The sequence below is a fragment of the Pecten maximus genome, chromosome 16 (genome assembly GCF_902652985.1).
Source record: "Pecten maximus chromosome 16, xPecMax1.1, whole genome shotgun sequence".
In the NCBI taxonomy this organism is placed as follows: domain Eukaryota; kingdom Metazoa; phylum Mollusca; class Bivalvia; order Pectinida; family Pectinidae; genus Pecten; species Pecten maximus.
The window spans coordinates 7,261,438-7,279,352 of NC_047030.1; the positions used below are offsets into that span (position 1 = coordinate 7,261,438).

General features: G+C 33.1%; 1 protein-coding gene across 4 annotated transcripts in view; it reads right to left on the reverse strand.

Moving 5' to 3' along the window:
* Positions 1-17,915, reverse strand: part of LOC117344869 (tripartite motif-containing protein 2-like) — a 109,258-nt gene that overhangs the window by 83,151 nt on the left and 8,192 nt on the right. For 3 of the 4 annotated variants that reach the window (XM_033907722.1, XM_033907721.1, XM_033907725.1), the window contains exon 2: positions 8,162-8,207. The gene's annotated coding sequence lies outside the window, so the exon portion shown is untranslated. Of the gene's footprint in view, positions 1-8,161; positions 8,208-15,633; positions 15,745-17,915 lie in introns of those variants that run through there. The other variant, XM_033907723.1, reaches the window with a different exon arrangement.

Below are 17,915 nucleotides of genomic sequence, written 5' to 3' on the forward strand. Positions count from 1 at the left end.
CTGACAAATCTTGGCTGTCAATTTCAGAACGGCAGCTAATAGACCGGAATCAGAGACTGTCCAACCTATCTGATATCATCGGATACTCTCACCAAGATGTCATCAACCAAATTACCTAAATTACAATTAGGCCCGTGTTGGTTCTACATACATAAGTCACATATCTTTACTGACTGTTAACATCCACCTGACACTATCTGGGCCGGGGTAGGTCCAATCTCACATGGATTTCATTCCCCCTTATCACCCTAATTAGATATATTTCATACTTTATCACGCAGGTATCAGGTTGAGATAATTAGCTATCAATCTGCTATCCAAGTCATCACTATTTCCTCACCACTATCACTATTCTGTGGCCAAAGTTTACAACATTTTGGAATCATTGGAATCTGGGCATTTTTTCTGCAATAAAAATATCAAATATGTGTTTGTTAGATTTGTACTATTTTTATGCCTTATTCACGACAGGTAAGGTCATATGAAAACTTGAAGGATGATGTGGCAGCTCCGAAATACTTTTATAGTGTCATCACACTGAACAGGCACACCTTGATTGACATTGCTACATATCAGGGCTTTTTTCCGACAACTTTTTGGAACTGATCGATTATATGTCCCATTCCAAACTGGATATTTCATATTCAAGCCAAATTCCCAAAATTTGCAGATTAATCTTGAATGTTTCCATCTAATTCCCAAATTTTCTGTCCAAAATGAAGCAAAAATGTCCCATCACAATCTTAGCATTATGCATAAATTAATTTCATGATACAGCTGTTTCAGCCAAATAAGGATTCGTGTATCAGCTATAGGTTTTTGAAGTAGTTTGATTTACACAGAATGAAATAATTTTACAATCTACAAGAATTCAAACATTTTGACAATGTGTTTTCTTCCATTGACATAAAATCATTTGATTTGCATAAGTCACTAGAGCAATATCTTTTCAGGACCTAAAGGAGCCAGTCTATAATTAACCCAGTTTCACTTCTTCGTGTCAAAAGGTACCTTCCCAAATCCCTGATTCTTATCTGTCTGCAAAACAGGCAAAGTGACTAATGCTATGTGACGGAGAACATCCTAAAGCCTGGTAAACAGATCCAAAATTTACATTTTAACCCCAAAAGAATTGTAACAGTTATTCCTGGTGGCGTCAGATTTACAAGACTCTTGGTCTCCAAATACCCAGCAAACCTTTCAATTATGCTGTTGTTTTCTCTTCAGCAGCCATGACTGTCAAGTTTATTAGATTAATGGAAATACAGGAAGCCTGTGATTCAGAGAAATTCTGGCCTACTTCGCCTCAGAAGTAATAGGTTAAGTGTATTGCATCACATAATCTTTAACAATTGACATATATATCTTACATAAAAGTTTGATTTTGGGGTCAAGGCCAGCCAGCTGCCAGTTATGGATTGAATTAAATATGCATTCAAAAATTTTTTCTCAACTTTATTTCTAAAAATAATCTCCTGAATACTGTATTTAATAAAATATATTCTCCATTACCTGTATTGTTATCTGCCAAAAGTAAATTTTCTGCCCGACTGACTACGTTATCCGAGCTTCTCAAAAACAAATTCTGGAAATGAGCATCAAATTAAAAAAAAAATAGTTATATTAATTTTAAAAAGAATTTTCTGAAAATGCTGCAATCTGCTGAACTGCCATAAAGTGCACATTATAGATAGGGATTAATGAATTAACTTCTGCAATTCAGTTGTAGAATTTTCACAATTTTCAAGAAAAAAAATATTCATCTCTTCCTTCAAACACTTGTTAAAACTGCTAACCATTTTAATACATAAAAATAAGTGTATATATCAATTATTAGATCAAAAATGTTATATAAATAGCAAAACATGGAATATTTTACAAATAGAAGAATATTCAGGTAATATAAAGGACAGGAAATATATAGAAATGAACATCTTTAAAGCAGAAATTGAAAATTTGAAACCTTTACAAAAGATTTTCTACCACAAAGACCAAATTGAAAGCATTCAATGGTGCAGAATGACGTAGTATTTGCTTCTTCAATTCCACAAGACAAGTAATATTGATTTAGATTTAAGGAGGAGAAGTCTGTCGTATTTCCTGTATGTAGACGAAAAGGCTGGCACTGCCAATTCTAAAACACCAAAATCCAGATATTTACTGATTACGTAACATACAAACCCTAAATACATTATCAAACAAAAGCATCTGTGCTATCCTTCGACAAATTACACAAACATAGTGACTGCATTACCTGTATCTCGTCAGCGGAGGTCTTCATTCTGACGTACACGCGTACCTGTGTACACCTGTCTACAATGCTAATAAACCCTGAATACATTACATCACTGACATTCCAGTGTCAAATCAGCTTAAAATTGGGCATAACCTGATGTTATAAATCATGAAAATATTCCAGAATCTATGATCAATTTTCAATTTAACAAGGGGTGGAGTCCTATTATAATTTCCTGTTAAGATAAAACTCTGATAAGGTCGGACTACAGGTGACTAAAATATATCTGAAACATGAACTATTCAAAGGAGGCCGGAATTCATGCAATTTATATAACTTTTAGGGAAAAAAATTGACATGTACAAGATATTCTCAAGATCTATAAGTTCAATTCTGTAATTTTGTAAGAAATTTTACATTTCTTCTTTTAAACATCATTTATTTCATACAAGATCAATAATACTTGGCCAGAAAACATATTTACTGGACTTAATGTTCACATGGCTAGAATGATTTTAAAAATCAACTTACTATATAAATCTATGTGAAATTCCAGGATATAATACATAGATAACATGTCCCTACTGATCATTTAGAAAAGTAAACATACCTTGTATACTTGTAGTATAAATCCCGAGGTTACGTTAACAGCAGTAAGTTACAAGCGGAAATCTATAAATACGACATATTTTTCACTTTTCCAGCCTGTTGACACACAGTGCCTGATGACAGGTTATCTATATGTACCATGTAACATATGTACCTATATATAAATATTACCTGTTAGATCTACATTGTGGACAGGTAATTTCCACAGGTGTATATATATATGGTGTCACAGGTGAATTAAGGGGTGATAACTCCTGCTGGGATCTCACAACCTTATTATGAGATTGTGTCATTGATGTCAAATTCCACACATAAAGTTCTCCTCTTTTTTCACATACATCAACAAAACCTTTCAATGAATTATTGTATATAGGCTTCCTGGAATTGTCTATCAAGCAAAGTTCACATGAATTCTATTCAATATCAAATGACACTGCAGTCTTTGTATGCATGCAAGCTTTAATCTAAAAATTATTTTATACCATGATCATGATCAACCCTACATTTGGTATTATATATTAAATAATTTAATTTTCTTTTGATAACTGAATAATACTTTATCAAATACATCTGTCCGGATGATGACTTAAAGACTGTGACTTTTTAAGTTAATTGTATATGTATATAAGATAGATATTTTGACTTTTCTAATTAGTTTACGGTAGATATAATTGTACGTATATAAGATAGATATTTTGACTTTTCTAATTAGTTTACGGTAGATATAATTGTATGTATATAAGATAGATATTTTGACTTTTCTAATTAGTTTACGGTAGATATAATTGTATGTATATAAGATAGATATTTTGACTTTTCTAATTAGTTTACGGTAGATATAATTGTACGTATATAAGATAGATATTTTGACTTTTCTAATTAGTTTACGGTAGATATAATTGTATGTATATAAGATAGATATTTTGACTTTTCTAATTAGTTTACGGTAGATATAATTGTATGTATATAAGATAGATATTTTGACTTTTCTAAGTTTACGGTAGATATATAATTGTACGTATAAAAGATAGATATTTTGACTTTTCTAAGTTTACGGTAGATATAATTGTACATATATAAGATAGATATTTTGACTTTTCTAAGTTTACGGTAGATATAATTGTATGTATATAAAATAGATATTTTGACTTTTCTAAGTTTACGGTAGATATAATTGTACGTATATAAGACAGATATATTGTGACTTTTCTAAGTTTACGGTAGATATAATTGTACGTATATAAGATAGATATTTTGACTTTTCTAAGTTTAAGGTAGATATAATTGTACGTATATAAGATAGATATTTTGACTTTTCTAAGTTTACGGTAGATATAATTGTACATATATAAGATAGATATATTGTGACTTTTCTAAGTTTACGGTAGATATAATTGTACCTAATATATAAGATAGATATTTTGACTTTTCTAAGTTTACGGTAGATATAATTGTACATATATAAGATAGATATTTTGACTTTTCTAAGTTTACGGTAGATATAATTGTACATATATAAGATAGATATTTTGACTTTTCTAAGTTTACGGTAGATATAATTGTACATATATAAGATAGATATTTTGACTTTTCTAAGTTTACGGTAGATATAATTGTACATATATAAGATAGATATTTTGACTTTTCTAAGTTTAAGGTAGATAAGTATTTCACCTGAAGTGGTGATACAATACACATACCTGGGTTCAATGAACATGGAGTTTTGTTAGTACTATTACATATGGGACTAAAGATCAATATCTCTGTTTATATAAACATTGTAGTATATACAATACACATAAGCACAGGAAGAAATTCGGTCACACAACAGCCTGTCATGTTTACATTTTAAGCAAAGTACTTTCTATTGATATGAAATAAATATAAAGTAAAATAAAATATATTTCAGGTATATCTATTGCATTTTAAGTGTAATTTTCACATTTTTTTTTATTTTGCTGAATATTTTAATGTCTCATTAATATCATTTTAATTAAAATCACAAAAAAAAATTTGAATGAGGGAAATCAAATTTATATTCCTCTCTCAAACTGTATTGAACTCTATCTTGTAGAATTTATTGATAAACTTGTTCTGAAATTTTAAAGATGAGATAAATTTAATTAATCTTTTTTAAAGTCATACAGTATCTTGTGACAGGGTAACTTTACACTAAATTAATTAAATCCTACATAATCCAGCCCCAAAACTGACTTGTTGACAAAGATAAGAAAAGCATGCTTTATCATTGCTTGGGTAAATGACCGTAATACTATTCAATATAAGTACGACCTTTAATCTGTAGACACTAAATGGTCACCCTGACATACTGGTCACTGAGATTTCCACACACTGACCACTAACTATCAGGATTAAGCTATCTAAATTCTTTGAGTATTTAAACTGGCCCAAAGAGAGTCCAGAGGATCAGTCACTCATTGTGGCCTGCTAACCCTATCAACAGTACCCTATATCACACGTCCCTATCAGGAGATCAAAGTGAAGCCTCCTGTTAATTCACTTAGCACACCTTTCCACCCATGAATTATATATAGGAAGATAAACCAGGAATAAGTTTGTTGGAAATTCGGGCATTTTTACTCGATGCTCACAGATAAAATTTGATTTCAATACGAACATCCAGCTTTGCAACATCAGCTTAAGTCTCAGAGGACAGCACAGAGTATAATTTCATTAATTCAAATCAAATAAAAGGAATGCTTTAAACAATCTCTTACTCTAAATCTGTTTAACCATTCAGGACAAGTAGTTCATGCCTGACAGTAAAATGTGCATGCCTGATGCATTAACCTATTTATACAACATATACTTCATAGTTCATTAATTAGAAACTAGATTACCATAATTTTTATAGGATTTTTTTCTTGAGTCCAGAACACCATTTTCAAAATTTTGATGAGTCCCAGAAATAAGAGATATTGTAAATGAGTGCTCAAAACTTGAGTTAAGCACGAGTCAAGTATCTGCATGAGACATAACAACCAATTCCATACATCTACGGCTCATTACAGGTTAGTAATGTCTTTAATGAACTGTTCTTAATTTCCACAAGCAGAAAGACAATGACTTTTTGTGACTATTACAAATTCAAAATCTCCAATGTCATGCATGTCCATGATATACTGCTAGGTGTACGTAGTGATCCATTTCACAGGTACAAATGTCTTGATAGCTCTCACAGATATTGAAAACACATTTTACCTTGTGATGTCCTTCAAATTTAATGAAAGGTTATAATTATAGAAACATGTGGTAGCTGTGACAGAAAGTGTGACCTTCACCTTTCATTTACATGACCAGGTTCCAGATTTGAATATCTAGTTATGACAGAATGTGAGACCTTCACCTTTCATTCATGACCAGGTTCCAGATTTGAATATCTAGTTATGACAGAATGTGTGACCTTCACCTTTCATTTACATGACCAGGTATCAGATTTGATTATCTGTATTTCTATCTATATATGCATTGCTGTATTTTGATATCAATATATGTTTACAGCCAATCACAGATTGCAGCAATGAAGCTTTTGTACTTGGACTCATACAAGTCTAGCCAATGTTTGCCATATAAATAAAGTGACTATAGTACTTGCAGAATCATGTTTCGATTAAGAATGATTTTTTATGCAAGTCAAGATTCAAGTTGAAGCAAGTTCTGATTATAACCACAGATATTTCATTGAAGAAGTTTAGAGTATGTATTTAACAGCTTACCACTGAATATCTTATTCATTAAAAGTCAGAATACAGATGTCTTTCACAAGTTCAAATTGTGGAAGAAAAAACGAACCTAGTATATTCTGACATAAGAATGAATTAAAATTAATGCACCAAAAGGAAAAATAAGTGGTATTCAGTAGAGAAACCACTAAAACCATAATGGGTTTCATCTTAAGTTTTACATTTAAGCAAACTAGAAATATATTGGTACAACATGAATACATCCCAACACCCTGTTTTAATTATGGTAGTCTTTTTTAAAAGCAGTTGTTACTGTGTCAACCTCCTATACATGCATTATCAAAATATTCCTAGTATACTTGATATTCATATCAGACAGAAAAGCTCAGATATCAATACTAGACATTAAATTTAGCTTGATAGTACATGTTGTTTTTTGTTCATTATATGAGGCTTGAAAACTTAAACACATATTGCAGTAGAGTGACATATGGACCATGGTAAAGCCGTGTTGAGACTGAACCATGGTAAAGCCTTGTCCAGACTGAGCCGTGGTAAAGCTGTGTCCAGACTGAGCCATGGTAAAGCTGTGTCCAGACTGAACCATGGTAAAGCCGTGTCCAGACTGAGCCGTGGTAAAGCCGTGTCCAGACTGAGCCGTGGTAAAGCCTTGTCCAGACTGAACCATGGTAAAGCTGTGTCCAGACTGAGCCGTGGTAAAGCCTTGTCCAGACTGAGCCATGGTAAAGCCGTGTCCAGACTGAACCATGGTAAAGCCTTGTCCAGACTGAGCCGTGGTAAAGCTGTGTCCAGACTGAGCCGTGGTAAAGCTGTGTCCAGACTGAGCCATGGTAAAGCTGTGTCCAGACTGGACCATGGTAAAGCCGTGTCCAGACTGAGCCGTGGTAAAGCTGTGTCCAGACTGAGCCATGGTAAAGCCGTGTCCAGACTGAGCCATGGTAAAGCCGTGTCCAGACTGAGCCATGGTAAAGCTGTGTCCAGACTGAGCCATGGTAAAGCCGTGTCCAGACTGAACCATGGTAAAGCCATGTCCAGACTGAGCCATGGTAAAGCTGTGTCCAGACTGAGCCGTGGTAAAGCCGTGTCCAGACTGAGCCGTGGTAAAGCCATGCCCCTAATGGAGCGCAAATGTCAATCACATTTAGAGCTTCTGATATTTTCCTGGTAAAAATGTTATAAATGATTATAGATAACAAAAAGATCAAATATCTTATATATACCTGGACCACCAAAGTAAACAGTTGTATAATTAGAGACAGTAAAAGTTCCTCGTAACCAGGATATAGTCCTGTCGACAAACACTGAGTCTGTTTCAGTGGATTGGGGGTCCTAATTGATTAGATTATTAACAAAGGGAGGTAATCCTTTATTGACTTTGCCAGCTCTGCCCAGACAGATCAGTTACAGCTTTCCTGACCATAAAATCAGATCCCGGGAAGTCATGGTTAAATGAAATACTGTCCATTTTATCAGAACTACCCAACAGTATCTTATCAGAACTACTGAACATTATCACAAATTCTTACAGAAGGAAAGAGAGACATGCACAATAATCTCATATTTACTGCAAAAAAAATATTATTCAACATACCTTTTCATCACTCAAAATCCCTCCATTTACTGTATCTTTAAAGTTCCTGAAAATAGACCAATATCCATAAGAAAACATATTATACAGTCGAATCTGTCCAAACGACCATCTCTATTTAGCGACCCTCTGTTCTAAGCGACCATTTCAATTCCTCCCGAGCGTTTTTCGCTATATTTTAACTCTATTAAGCGACCCTCTGTTTACGCGGCCAGCGACCACAATTTTTTGTTCCCGTGATAAAAATAACTCTCCAATAAGCAACCAGAAGTCACCAAAATGCCTTACATAACCATTTTCGCCTTAATAACACCCAAGTAGTTTTACTTTTTGTGCAAAAGGACGGGAGATGAGGCGAAGTGACCGTCTGGAATTCTGACGATTTTCAGACGTTTTATATACGATATATCAATTTGCATGCGAAATATAACAATGAAGGAATGCATAAAGAGTTAAGTTACTGTTAAATCGTGATTTGTTATCTTTTTTGAGACATTAAAACAGATATTTGCCAGTGAAAAAGTCGTCGTTTTTAAAGTAGGAAATGCAGGAACGTAAATAATAATCGGAGCGGAAATCCAGACCAAGATTTCAGGAATTAAAAAAAATATATAAATAATTTGAAAGTAATCTAATTAGCCAATGAAATATATTTCTCATGTTAAATCGATGTATTATGCTATGCTGAAAGAATTTCAAAAAATACATATAGTGATGAAAAATTAGCACAGTAATAATTATTAAAAAAAAAATACACAAAAGAAAAAATTATTTTGTTTTATTCAAAGTGGTGGTTCATTTTTCACATATATTATAAATCATTATTGCCAATTTATAAAGCGAATAAAAAGCTTACGAACATTTATTAAATTTAAGATACCATCTCTATTAAGAGACCAATCTCCATTAAGAGACCGTTTTTCAACTTCCCTTGAGTGGTTGCTTAATACAGATTCGACTGTATTTAATATCTACAGTTTGTGTGACATTTTTTTAATATTTGTTTTATTTTCAAAAGAGTTTTTCAATACAGTGACAATAACAATGACTCAGTAATTCATTCAGATTATTATTTAATGACCTTACTGTCACAATTACCACTCATACCATACATATATAATATCACACCATAGGAAGAAGGAAGGACCAAAGGGAAGAAAAAGAAGTTTAAAAAGAACAGAAATGAGACAGAAGGAAGAAAAGATAAAGACATAAATATATATCCGAATAAGCGTTAGGGAAGAAAGTCAAAACAGAGATACTAATAAAAGTTTAGTCACAGAAATGTTACTGAATAATCAACACGGTAAAAGAAGAACAAATCATCAGCCTAAATCATGTTAAGTTTGAAGTAATATCAACTTATTTCATCCATTTCTTCCCATTCATTTAGAAAAAATATTATATACAAGGATCACTTTAAACATATGAAATAATTTTGTGAACTTGTCTTTGATGCTAAATAACATTTGCTGAATCATTATAGTCTTTAATATTTAAGATTGAATGTATTTTGTGTGCATTTTAATAATGAAAGTTTGAGTTTAAACTATGAGCAACTCTCAAGCAAATGTCTTATAATCACATTATACAGATTCAACTTTCATTTTAAATATGATTTAACATAGTGGTGAAAGGGCCGGTTAGTCGTTGGATTGTCAGTATAATGCCTGCAGCTGAGGTACATGCCATGCTACTAAATTGGCCAGGTAATGGCGATTCAGTATGATTACACTATAAGTGGCTCTTGTATGATCCCTTCAATGGTGGTTTTCATCTAAATACAATATCAGCTACTGTGAGAACAGGAAATAAACAACATGGCCCAAAATAAAAATGATTCCTGCTCTATGTACCTGCTATGGTGACCTTAGATATGTATTATCTAATGTAACCTACAACATCAATACAAAGTTAAGATTTTTAAGTTTAGCATGAAATGAGACTTTATAGAGTGTCAGCTTAAAAAATCTCATCCCAAGGGACAAGGAGGCTCAGTGTTCATCAACAGGAGTCATTGATTTTTTTTTTCTCTCGCAAATTTCCTGTCATCAAATAATTCAAGTTGTAATGGGAAATCCATAACATAATACCATTATCATTGGTGTGAGAAATGTGTCAGGAGTCGATACAAATATCCAATGTCTCATGGTTTTACACATCATAAAGTAATGACATCATCATTTTGTGATAGGTGAAATTTTCGGAGTACAGCATATTTATGTGTGTTTTCTCTTGATTTGTATAGACAGAGTTATCTTTCCCTGGTGAAAATGGTACCTCCCAGTAATGCAATGAAATGTGAAGCAATAAATTGATTCAGGTAGTAATTAGCATTTGTCACTGAAATCAGAATTATATTGACCGTAATCACATTCTAATCCTAACACTGGTACTGATTATAGTTACTGAATTCTCCTATCAAATGGACAATTTGGTTTGTTTTTGTTTAACGTCCTATTAACAGCCAGGGTCATTTAAGGACGTGCCAGGTTTTGGAGGTGGAGGAAAGCCGGAGTACCCGGAGAAAAACCACCGGCCTACGGTCAGTACCTGGCAACTGCCCCACGTAGGTTTCGAACTCACAACCCAGTGGTGGAGGGCTAGTGTTAAAGTGTCGGTACACCTTAACCACTCGGCCACCGCGGCCCCATTCAAATGGACAATGTAATAGTACAATTTAGTTACTGAATTCTATCAAATGGACAATGTAATAGTACAATTTAGTTACTGAATTCACCCATCAAATGGACCATATTAAAGTACAATTTAGTAACTGAATTCTATCAAATGGACCTTGTAATAGTACAATTTAGTTACTGAATTCTATCAAATGCACAATGTAATAGTACAATTTAATTATTGAATTCCCCTATCAAATGGACCTTGTAATAGTACAATTTAGTTACTGAATTCTATCAAATGGACTATGTAATAGTACAATTTAGTTATTGAATTCCCCTATCAAATGGACTATGTAATAGTACAATTTAGTTATTGAATTCCCCTATCAAATGGACTATGTAATTTAATAATACAACAAACAATTTAGTTATTGAATTTTATCACATGGACCATGTAATACAACATGCCCAGAACAAATCCATTCATATTTTTTTTATATTGGGACAAAAATATAAAGTAAGATTTCTCTCATTCCATGTCAGACTCCCTGACAACCGGCTGCCAATACCACATGGACCTTCCCCACAGCCACTGGAAGCAATAAACGTAATTAACAAATTTGAAACAGACACCAAAAAATCTACAGAGCTTCATGTATTATTTATCAAGGACATACCAAACCCTAGCAGTTTGATTTGCTGTTGTGGGATAGAAACACATGTTCTGTGTGGTAGTTATTTTACAACTTTTACAACTTATTCTGTTTGGATCACACAGGTCATTGTGATTGTCATACAGGTGTCTTACATTGGATCCAGTATTATCTGACATCACTGTTTATATCGATCGTCTCAGAACGACTGAAGAAAATTTCTGAGGTTATTGATATTTCCTAGATTATAAAAAAGTGTTAAATTCAGAAATTTCCTCAAGTAAGAATAATCTGCAAGACTGGATGGCAAGAGTCCAGTATACAGGCCAATGTTGGTTTAAAAGCTGTTCAGCTGTATCCAAAATTGTATTAAATTAATTACCGTGTATATTAGTCATAATCTAAGTTCACCATGTAAAAACCAGAACAAAAATATCTATATACATTTAATTTACGAAGAACAACTTCAGTCAGGGAGGAGATACATTGTTTCAAATATTTAATAATGATGACCGCACGCTGCTGATAAACGATCAGTTCTAGCGGATTTTTTAAATTATCCTTTCTCGACTAAAATTTGCCACTTTGATATTCACCAGGTGATCTAAATTATCTAAAGCAGAATAATGAAAATTAGATAGTCGATAAATGAAAATAAAAATTATTCAATTTTAAAACACAATGCATACCAGATGTCAAGTAGGAATGTATAAATCTTGTATTTAACTTTAAAACTTGCATTGTGCACAGCAAACTTACAAAATCTGTTTTATTTCATTTTCACATAAAGTTCATATTACTTGTACAACATGAAACTTCTAAGCTAAACCAAGTTTTTCAAAGATGCAGCTAAATATAGTTTGTATATAATCTGAATTTTAAATGGAGCTTCAGTTTTTAAACCAATTTATCACATAACGGAAGAAATGTATCCCACCCCAGTTTATAATTAGATCTGACAGGTGTCCCACGGCGAACTGGATCCACCCTAACATATGTGCCTTATCTCACCGACAATATAGCATTTCATCACCCTTGTTTTTTACTGGTGAAAATATGAGATGTTTTCATTTAAAATGATATGACCCAGTTTACCAAATCTTATCCACATTTAATAAAACTTAAAACAAACAAACTTCCCTGATATTCGTTACCTAATTCTCGAGTTTTCAATGATAAGACATTTGACAGGTTAGAAGATTTCCTGATAAATACAGACAGAACAGTTGTGGAGGTACCGGTAGGGGATCCCCACTGCTCTACAACCATTAAAAAACTCTCATAGCAACAAGCTCATCCCATCATAGCTCTGTGAGTTATATAACAATTAGTTATCAGACAGCCTCATGGATGTCAAAATGGTTGCTAAGCTTTTAACAAATTCAACTCAATTTCTTTTATATTTCCACACCAAGAAAGTTTGTTTAATCTAACTTTAAGTCAGAAACATGCACAGATATAAGATTATCAAATCCTTTAAATTATTTTGATTAAATCAAAGATTCTTCTCTACCAACAGCATACACACCGCTCGTCACAAAAACACATAAAACAGCTGAGTGAGTGTAATGACGTCTAAAAATAATTGCCTATATAAGACTGAAATGTATGCAAACTAAATATAGAATATAGAGGCAGTGTAATCAATGATGTAGTTTAAAATCTTAAATTTTTCTTTAATTTTCGGAGAGTGGTTATAGCATAACGTATGTAACTTTTAGTAATGTACACAAATTCACATCAGCCGATTCTTAAATTGATCATAATAACTCATTTGTCGGACTGTACAGTATTTGTAGTATGTATGTGTTGAGATTAAGGTTAGACTGTAGTACATATAGGGTATAGACTTTAAAGTGCTGGTGTACTCTCTATATCACAACTACATAAAAGTCTAAATCATTTGACATTGTATACAGTTTGACAATTTTCGCCAGACTGTCAGATGTGATGGGCCAACAGTTCTATTTTGTGAGCTATTCTCCCATTAAAATTGATGAGGGCGTTTTATTCCGACACAGTCTGTTTTACTGGTCGATCATAACCAATAAAGTGGATATCATGTTATCATTAATGTCATAACACAAAACAAAGTCATAAAGAAATGTTTTGACACAATATGGCCACAATTCTGAAATTGTTTTACACCAGAAAGTCTAATATGCCGAGTACTGGGGTGACTTATTATAGGTGAATGAGAATTCTGTCAAGCTGTTTGTATCAATATATAAAAATAAAAGTCTTCAGCTGAACCCTTAGATCAGCATTACACTTAATTCATGAAACAGTGCTTACAAGTAATATATTCTATTTATCACAACTCACGAAGCATGCTTACAAGTGTTAGATTCTATTTATCACAACTCAAAAAGCATGCATACAAGTAATAGATTCTATATTTATCACAGAACTCGAGAAAAATGATTACAATGTATCAACAATGCTTTTTCTGTTGTATTGTTCACCGAACCAAATGGTTATTGAATGACACCAGTAATTAGAGTAAAGCTATATCATAGTAAATACCCAAGACAATTCTGCAAAAAAAAAACCATTATTACAAAGAATATTGAGGAATTCAGTCAAGAGTGAAATATTCTGATTTATTTTCATGATTTTTTCTATCGTTTTAATAATGCATTTTCTTTGAGTCCCAAGAAACTATAAATAAGGATAAGAAATTGCATATATCTACTTCGAAGAACAAAGTGGAAGAATTTTTTTATGAATTCGTCCTGATGATATAGAAGATTTTAAATATCTTAAAATAACATGCATGGTGAACATTATAATGTGATTTGGAAGATTAAATTTTCATATAGGTCAAGAAAAAAAACTTAAATAGAATAATTTACTGGTTATCTCCCACAATCGACCAGGGCTTTATACACATGTATACGATTTATGTTTTTTGACATTATGTGATTGTTATCTACCTATATATATATATACACAACGGCAGAATCAGATAAAGTACATTGGATCCTACAGATTTTCTCATGAATTACATTTATTAGAAACGTGGTCAAACAAGATGAACAAGCAATCCTACACAGAGTAATAAGATGGTCTATTTCAGGTTTCACCATGCAAGTATAATATACGTCACAATCCAATTATCTTCTGTTTAGTGTATACTCACAGTGAAGATGAATGTAGATTGCCAGACCGTAATGTTTCTACACATCACCCCAACATACACAACTACCATATTCATCAGACAATGCGCCCATGTCGGGTAATAAATCCACCCATACCTATTACAGTTTAGCTAATCACTGCTTATTCATTCTCCTGCAATTAGCCCATCCCTTTTTTCATGACAAAGATATGTATCTGTATTACAAGTCTGAATGGACTGAAAAATAAGGGACCGTTATTATCTTATACACTTCAAAATAATATAAGGATGGCTCCAAAAATGCAAACTAAGTTATCCTTTCATTGTTTAGGATAAATATGGTATACTGATGCTCTGACTTAATATATTACAAACTAAGGGCATCGAGCAGCTATACATCTCTCATTACTTTTGTTGTCATATTCATAACACAATTCAAAAGATCTTAAGGAATCTTTTGATGTTTTGAAGATAAATGGCATTCACTACACCCAATACAAAACCTGGTTATCTTGTAACTCAAGATAAAAGTAGGTACAGCACATTTAGGCCTTACTGAAATTGAATTACTTACTACAGAGGCCAAATTATGGAGAGGAAGGTATCAGATTAAAAAGAATTCAGAAACTGCTTTTAAGTTGAGAAAATTTCTAACTCTATATATATCTGTAAAATGCTATAGGTTAATCTTACACTAAAAATTATATAAATTCTGGATATTTTCAGAACATCCTTGACCGTGAGTATCCATATCCAAAACTTTCTGAAGCCTCTAACCTACACTCTGGACTAGGTCGGAAGTTCTGCAAACTCCTCACCAAAGATTGGTATCGCCTGAACTACATATTTACTGGTAATTCATTCATGCTTTTGTTTATTTATACCAGTACTGTGATAAGTATGAGGTGCTTCTTATTTATAAACGATTATATAGTCAACATTCTGTGTATTGACTACGGCTGTTTGGTTCTGTAAGCTACATCAGTTTAACATCTGATCAAATATATCTAAAGCCAGTTCATACTTGTTATAATCTATCCAAATATTGACTGAAAAGACTCTCAAATAAACACTTACCTATGAATTGGATAGTCTGGAAATCCCCTCCAGATATTTCTTAACAAAATGATCTTATAACAGTCACAAAGAATTCTATATACACTCTACACAGTGTATCTCAGTGGCTCCCTACTAAAGTGGGATACAAGCTACCATGTGGTGTCCTGTGTTTACTTTTGAGAGCTCGTCTGTGATTGGTTGATAATCGAAATAGGTGACCCAGTCAAACATCAGCTGATCTGGTGTGTTATGTATACTATTAGGTTAGGTATACTCTGGAACGGTAAAGTCTTGCAAAATCTGATAGTATTTTTTCCCTCACCGACAGCTCTAAATATTGTACATGATACATCATTCTTATGCACAGCATAATGGTAACAGAAGTAAAATTACATACTGGTACACACAAATTATGTACATTTCAGACGGAGTATGTAATCTACCTGATGCATAAGTAGGACATTAATATATCTATATACATGATGTATACATACATTCAGTATTACAGACTACAGTACAATATAAACTAGGAAGTATATCAAGAGATTTTGTTGTAAGCTTTTTTTAACAATAAATCTTATCTGATCTTCTGATTCAAGCTAACAATGCTTTGAGATGCTTGAGCAGTATATTTATAATGTAGCTATGACAATAACTATCATTCAGAGAGTGTTATAAGCTTGCTCAGCTTTACACAATCTAAAGAAAACTTTGAACTTAACACATAGATCTGCAGGAGATGTAATGGAAGTTCCATACAAAAAAATATCCAACAAGAAAAGCATTTAAGAATGAAGATCCTTTTTAAGACTTTCTCGTCTTTTTATTCTATCTTACACAGGCAATATACATGTTATGACATCATAACAAAAAAACTACCTCACATGTCTAAATGGCATAATGTGGCATCTTAATAAATCCTGGTGTTTATACTAAACAAAATATAAGGTGCTGGAATTACCTTTCAGTGATGTACTTCTTACCGTATTTATCCGTAAATAAGCCCAGGTAGTCAAAACATAAAACCTTTACTGAAGAAGATAGAAGGCTTATATTGCATGACAAGGAAAGAACACTTGTTCGCATATCTATGGAACTGAAATAGGTCTGGGTGGTCTTAATACCAGACATGTGCTTATTATCGGACATGAGCTTATCAATTATCTAACATAGGCTTATTGTCAACATAGGTTTATTACTAAACATAGGCTTATTACCAGACATTGGCTTATTATTGGACATGGACTTATTGTCAGACACAAACTTATTGTCAGACATGTGTTTATAATTATTGCCAGGCATTGGCTTATTATCAGACATCGGCTTATTATCTGAAACATGGGATTTTCATCAAACATAGGCTTATTGTCTGACATGGGCTTATTACCAGACATTGTCAGTAATTAAGTATCAGAATATTCAGCTCAAATGAAACCAATATACCTTCCAAATCTTCAAATGTATTTTTATATCAATTAGAAGGAACACAGCTGTATATGCTGTTGTATTTGGCCTTATTCTGATATCATCAAAAACAGTTCATTACGTTTAAAACCAGGTCGGTGTTCACATTAAAAATAAACTTTTAAACAAGGGCCCAATGGGCCCGAATCACTCACCTGCAATGCAGTGATCTTTTCATATATGGATCCTGCAGTTATTTGAAAGCATGCTACAGGACCAATATAATGTGTCTCGGTCATTAAAAGATTTAAGCATGCTTGATCGACGTGACCCCAGCATGCTACAGACCCAATATCAACTCCCTGGGACTCTTGGTTATTGAGAAGAAGTCGTTTAAAGATTTTAGCCTTTTTGACTCCAGTGACCTTGAATGAAGGTCAAGGTCATTCATTTGAACAAACTTGGTAGCCCTTCACCCCAGCATGCTACAGACCCAATATCAACTCCCTGGGACTCTTGATTATTGAGAAGAAGTCGTTTAAAGATTTTAGCCTTTTTGACTCCTGTGACCTTGAATGAAGGTCAAGGTCATTCATTTGAACAAACATGGGAGCCCTTCACCCCAGCATGCTACAGGTCAAATATTAGGTCTCTGGGACTCTTGGTTATTGAGAAGAAGTTGTTCAAAGATTTTAGCCTTTTTGACTCCTGTGACCTTGAATGAAGGTCAAGGTCATTCATTTGAACAAACTTGGTGTAGCCCTTCACCCCAGTATGCTACAGACCCAATATCAACTCCCTGGGACTCTTGGTTATTGAGAAGAAGTCGTTTAAAGATTTTAGCCTTTTTGACTCCTGTGACCTTGAATGAAGGTCAGGGTCATTCATTTCAACAA